The sequence below is a fragment of the Rhinolophus sinicus genome, linkage group LG05 (assembly GCF_036562045.2).
Source record: "Rhinolophus sinicus isolate RSC01 linkage group LG05, ASM3656204v1, whole genome shotgun sequence".
In the NCBI taxonomy this organism is placed as follows: domain Eukaryota; kingdom Metazoa; phylum Chordata; class Mammalia; order Chiroptera; family Rhinolophidae; genus Rhinolophus; species Rhinolophus sinicus.
The window spans coordinates 42,436,255-42,443,115 of NC_133755.1; positions in this window are offsets into that span (position 1 = coordinate 42,436,255).

A 6,861-nucleotide genomic window follows, 5' to 3' on the forward strand; every position below is an offset into this window, starting at 1 on the left:
AGCAGTATATGCAGGAGGGGTGATGTGGTTTAGGAACTGAGTTCTCAGCAACTGCAAAGGTGGTTCCATCTTCAGAACAATTCTACAGTGAGGTTGCAGCATTTTTCCTGGAAGTTTAACCTTGAACCTGCTTCTCCCCCAACTCCCAATGATTCTGGGAGTTGGGGCGGGGGGGGGGGGGAAGTGACCAAGTATCATTTAATAAATCTATTTTCTTCTTGAAACTGTCAGATCAGTTTCTGCTGTCTGCAACCAAGAATGCTGACAATGGGCATTTTGCAAGTGGAGGGGACAGAAGCCTAGGGGCACATAGACCTTTGACACTTGGCTATGCTTCATGGGGGCTCTCTTCTCTGCTGGTCTTTAGTGACAGGGTAGAGGGGCAGGGGCCATCTCTTCCTAGGATATAGGAAACTCATTCTTTCAATGCTAGGCAACCTCATAACTTATGAGTAAACCTTTTTTTGAATCAATGATGTCTGCATATATACGTTCTTTGACACCCAACTAAAGCTACAACACAGAAGAAATTCAAAACATGACCTCAGCAGGGGTTAAGCTTCCATGATCTCTTTTTGTCCTCCCTTCCCTGTTTCTAGCTCAATCTTTATTTCACCCCTTTCCAGAAACCTAGTTACTTCCTGTCTCAAACCCTTCTCTCTCACTAATCTTAGCCAAACTTGCAATCAACTCCTTTAAGGCATAATAACTAAAAATTGCTTAGAAGATGGTCCTTTGCCAGAAGTATTTGCATGAAACAGGAATCAAAGCCTTGGACTAAAAGAACAATACCTCCTGGCACAATTCCAAGCATCAGCCCAGCCAATAAAGGAAATTCCTGTTTGATTTGCCTCAATTTTTATTTGTTTGTTTGTTTTGGGGCCATGAGGACTTCCTAGGGTGACTACAAAGCCATCATACAGGAAGGAAGGACTTGAACATTTATTGAAAGGCACTGCGCTGGATGTATTTTCCAACACTGTCACACTTAACCTTTTGCCCTCATTTCTCCAGTCACACCCACCACCCCGATGCCCCTCCAACATACTCGCTCTAGCCTCAGGCCTTTGCAGTTTCCAGTCCCTCTCCCTCAAGAACGCTGCCAGATACCTACGTGGCTCACGCTTTTATTACCTTCAGGTCTCTGCTCAAATATCCTTAATTAGAGACACCTTCCTGGCCACTTGACCTTTACCCACTTACTGCTAGTAATCTCAGTCCCCCTTACTGCTTTATTAGTTCTCCATATCACTGGTCACCATATGACATACTTATTTATTCACTGGTCAGCCCGCTCCCCCCACAACAAAATGTAAATTCTGTAAGAGTATGGATTTCATCTCTGTTCCTAGCACCAAGAGCAATCACTGGCATGTAGTCAGTGCTCAGTAAAATTTGCTGAATGAATTAAATTCCTATAGAATGATATTCATATCATTCAGAAAAATAGGGATGTTCAGAAAAATTAAATTGCAAAGGGTCTCCCAGCTAATCCATGGTGAAACCTGTCCCCCAAACCTGAATCTGAACAACAACATAGACCAAGCTTGCTCACCCCTACCACACTAGGCAGGTTAATCATAGAGAGTATTAAGTCTGACTCCCTCAGGTCCTCCGTCACCTTCCTGGTGATAACACTTACATTGCTTAAGGTAACGTTGGTTGCTGTAACTGATAAACCTTCATATGTAAGTGGATTAACACAATAAAAGCATCTGATATGGGTATTCCTGGTAGGAATGGTCTCTTCCAAATGGTGAATCAGGGATCCAGGCACTTTCTAACTTACGGATCCATTATCTTTGACAGGTGGCTCACAGGATGCCTTGGGAATCACGTCCACTTTAGTCAGATTGAGAGTCACATTTACAGGGAGTTAGGGGGGCGGGTTATACTTCTACTCACACTACATTGACTAGCATTCAGTCATATAACTAATCTAACTACAAAGGAGTCTGGGAAATGTACTGTGGCTATGAGCACAAGGAGAGGAGGAAAGAGGTATGGTATTCAATTACCAGCCTTAAGAAAATCCAGGTGTCATCTTCTATTAGTAACTCAGGTTTTAGAGAGCCCCAACTGCTGAGTGGGGAGACACCATGAAAAGTGGTAAACCACCTAGACCTAGAATTCAAGCAGTCTTTGGTTCAAATCCTAGGCCCACCACTCACTACTTGCTTGACCTTAGTCAAAGTTACTTACCTCTCTAAGTCTCAAATTTCTCAACTATAAAATAAGGACAATATGACATCTACTTCTCAGGTTGTAGAGGGGAAAATCTGAGATAATGCCCGTTGGGTATGTAGCACAGTCCTGACACATGGCTATTATCAGGGGGAAAATATTCAGAAGGGGGGGGTCCCCAACTTCTTCTCCTGTACTCTTAATTCCAAGCTAGCTAGTGGTCCAGAGAGCCACTCCACATCTCAAAGCTTAAATGAAATAAGCTTTGTCCCGACTTGACAAGTGACCTATGAGTCCTCTCTGTTGCATCCTATTGACGATTTCTGACAAATCCCACAGTATCAGTTTGCATAAGTAAGTTTGAAATGCCCTTTCCATTAACAGAGGAGCTCTGCTATTAACTAATTACACTTTGGCTTTTCCTGCGTTAGCCGCTGTGCCAGGGAGAAGAGGCCGAGTGTGAAGTAGCCTCTGACATGGAGAGAAAGATTGTGCAGACGGGGATAGGTGGGGGCTAGGGTGGGCATGGGGGCTGCTGTTTTCTGTCTTTTCTTCCTACAAATCCAGTTAATGGGAGAGAGGTCTGTTGCAAAGAGGACCCATGGAGGAGCTTCTCCTAATTTCCCACAGGAATGTTTTCAAAGGCTTTGGAGAAACTGAGATTTTGTAGAAACATGCTGATATTCAGAAAAAAATTTCAGTAAACTGCTCCAAGTCGCTCAGCAAATACATGGTTTGTTTATGGTGGGGTCCTGATGGGAAGAGCTCTGGTTTCAGAAACTAGGGCCCTCACCGCTGGAGAAACCCCATGGCCAACATCTACAGAGGCATCCCTGTACCAGAGAAGGAAGCAATGGTCTGCCCACTCTCATCTTCGGCTGCACCTTCCTCTTGTTCATAAAAAAAGTTTTGGTTTTGGAGTGAGTCAGCTGTCAATTCAAATCACAGCTCTACCTCTTAGGCAAGTGGTATAATCTCTCTGAGTCTCAGCTTCCTTATGTGTAAAGTGAGAAAATCCACCTTAAGGGGATACCACAAGGATAAACTGTGAAAAAGTGTGATTCAAAGTAGATACCAAGTAAACGTTAGTAGGTAAGAGTTTCCTACTTCCTTCCCTCTCCTGGGATCTCTCTCATTTCTGTAGGCCTTGACGTCATCCATGTGAAAGTGTTCTTAAGAAGTGGCCCTCTCTGAGGTATTGTCATTTTAATGCAATGCATTGTATAGCTGAGGAATGGGGGAGTTTGCCAAACCTTCAATAGTGAGGTACAGGTATCTCTGTGACACTGATGGAGTGGGCCCACCAGAAACCCACTCAATGGGGTCTGAAGAACCTCTGGGGGACAACTCCTCCTGAGAGAAAACATCAGAAATTATGAGCTTCACCCAACAGAAAGTCTTCACCACAGAAAGTGTGTAGGGATTTTGAGGTGGAATCACTCAAACCTATCCCTATCCCAGCCACATGGATAGGTGTCTAGGTCCGGGACATAGACAGTTAATAAAAAGAGCTGCGTGCTGCTTTCAGTTAGAATGCAGAAAATTACAAGAAACTGTTGCTTTTACCCTAACATTGAAAACAAACCAAATAAGCTACAAAATCACAATTGTTTAAAAACCATCAGAGAGCTGAGGGTGCAAAGAAGTGAAAATGAACTAAATTTCAAAAAGTGATCCTTTCCTGGCAAGAAGAGACAAATGATGCTTTCATCACTGGTGGAGGAGCAGAGAAAGAGCAATCTGCCATGCATAGGAGTCAGGAGAAAGCCACCAAACTTTTGGCAAACTAATAGCAGTGAGTGGGTTGCCATGACAGACTAGGACCTGAGGAGTCCCAGCTATACTGTGCATCTGTAACTACAAGCCAACTCACTCCCACTGTTCTCATATAGGCCCAGAGGTAGTATGCTGAGGGCTGGGGATAGGGCAAGAGGGCTAAGACAGATTTCTCTGTGGTCTCCAGAGCCTTCCCCAAGTACAAGGCTGAAGCTGGGGGTGGGGCAGGAGATCTGAGGGAAATCACTTGGAGGTACTCTGGGCTCTCACCGAGTGCACTGAAGCCTTCCTCCAAAGGATGAGGGAAGGACATCTGGGGAGAGAGAGAACTCTCAAGATGAAGAAAGCTAAGGGCAGAATTGGAAAGCAAAGAGAATACTCTCCAGTGGATGGGTAAATAAACAAACAAACAAATAAATAAATAAATAAAAGCTGGTAGCCCGATTATAAAGCATAAAAAATTTTCTGGAAGTTCACCAGTGCTGAGATCCCAAGCCCTGCTACAGAGAATCTTGATTTTTATTTTCTCTCAAATTATTTTAAGCCAGTAGAAAAATGAATCGAACTTAAGTTGCAATCAAGCCCAGACTCAGTTGAACTACAGATTGACTCAATCTCCCCACACATGCCCTCAGGAAAAAAAGATGATCTCCTTTTCTGGAGATGACTATTTTTATTTAGTCTCTACTGTTATTCTACATATAATGATCCCATACATCAAGATCTGTGAAAGGGTACAAAGCAGCAAGAAAATCTTACCCATGGTCAAAAGAGGAAATGGTCAACAGAATCAGACTCAGAGATGGCCCTGAAAGGGACTTTAAAACAACAATGATAAATATTTTAAAGAATCTAGTGGCGGGGGAAGCATATGCATCAACAGATTAGTAATTTCAGGAGAGAGAAGGAAACTATAAGAAAAGACACAAATGGAGACAATAGAAATGAAAAAAAAATATGATATCAAAAATGAATAATTTATTTAAGATTTAATAACAAACTAGATATGGCAGAGAAAGTTTGAGGAACTTGAAGACAAATCAACAGAAATCATCCAAACAAAAACCAAGAGTAAAATAAGAAGAAAAATAAAAGAAAACTGTGGGATAAGACCAAATGGTCTAGAAAAAAATGTATTAGGTTGGTGCAAACCTAATTGGGATTTTGCAATTATTTTTAACCTTTTAAACCTCAATTACTTTTGCACCAACATAATAATTGGAGTTCCAGAAGAAAAAGTGAGAGGTAACAGGGCAAATATGGTCTTTCTTCCTTCCTGCTTTCTTTCTTTCTTTCTTTCTTTCTTTCTTTCTTTCTTTCTTTCTTTCTTTCTTTCTTTCTTTCCTTCCTTCCTTCCTTTCTTTCTTTTTTCCTTGCTCCCTTCCTTCCTTCTTTCCCCCTCTCTTTCTTTTCTTCTTTTAGAAATAACAGCCAAATTCCATCCAAAATCAACCCATAGATCCAAGAAACTCAGAACCCAAGCAGGATAAATACAGAGAAAACCACACCTACACATGACATACATCATAGTTAAACTGCTGAGACTCAAAGATAAAGAGATAATTCATAAAAATAGAAAGAGGAGAAAAGATACATAATTTACATGGAAAAACAATAAAAATGAGGCCAGAAAACTGGAACAACTTCTTTATTAGTGCTAAAAAGGGGGGAAAAAAAGCTATCAACTTAATGTTTCATGTGTTGTAAAAATAGAGAGAATGTACAGATATTTTCAGATAGACAAAAACAGAGAATTTGTCTACAAGAAATGTCCCTCCAAAATTATACATATGTGTATAACACATATTTGTGTACCTGTGTGTTATTTATAAATAGTGTAATGTATGTGTGTGTGTGTGTATAAAATCTCCATAAAAACTGTTGACTTTTCAAAACAAAAAATAATACATTATGAGGTTTATAGCATGAATAGAAATAAAATATATGAAAACAAGAGCATAAATGGTAAGAGGCAGGTACATGGAATCATTGCTGTAAGGTTCATACATTGTTCATAAAATAGTATGAACATATCTGAAGGTAGATTGTGATCATTTAAAAATGCATAGCTTAATTTCTAAAGAACAAATGCTATAAAAATAACACAAAAATATAGCTGAAATGTCAATAGAGAAGATAAAATAAAATACCAAAAACTACATGATTCATCCAAAAGAATACAGGGAAAATAGGAATCAAATAACAAAGAACAGATAAAACAAATATCAAAACGGTAGACTTAACCCAATCATATACTCAATTACATTAAATGTAAATAGATTAAACACACCAACAGTAAGGTAGAAATTGTCAGACTGTGTTAAAAAAAAAAGTAAGATTTACCTACATGTTATTTAAAAGTAACATATGTTAAGTACAAATTCACAGGTAGATTAAAAGGAAAAAATATAAAAAGATACTCTATAGTACACCAGCATAAGAAAGCTGGACTACTATTAAAATCAGACAAAATGGACTTCAAGACAAAACATACTACCAGAGATAAAGAACATATTTTATAATTACAAAAGTGCCAATTCATCAAGAAGACCTAATAATCCTAAATGTGTGTATACTCAAAACAGTTTTTCAAAGTTTACAAAGCAGACATTGACAGAACTAAAGAGAAATCCATATTCATAGTTGTAGATTTTAACACCCTTCTCTCAGTAATTAATATAACTAATAGACAAAAAAAAAAAAAATCAGTAAGAATATAAGAGTTGAACACCACTTTTAAACAGCTTGACATAATTGACATTTATAAAATACTACTCCCCAAACCTGCAAATACTCATTAATTTCAAGTGCATATTAACATTTACTAAGAGAGACTGCATGCTGGGCAGTCTGAAAAAATTATCAAGGCTCAAAATCATATCAAAGTTCAAAATAATACTC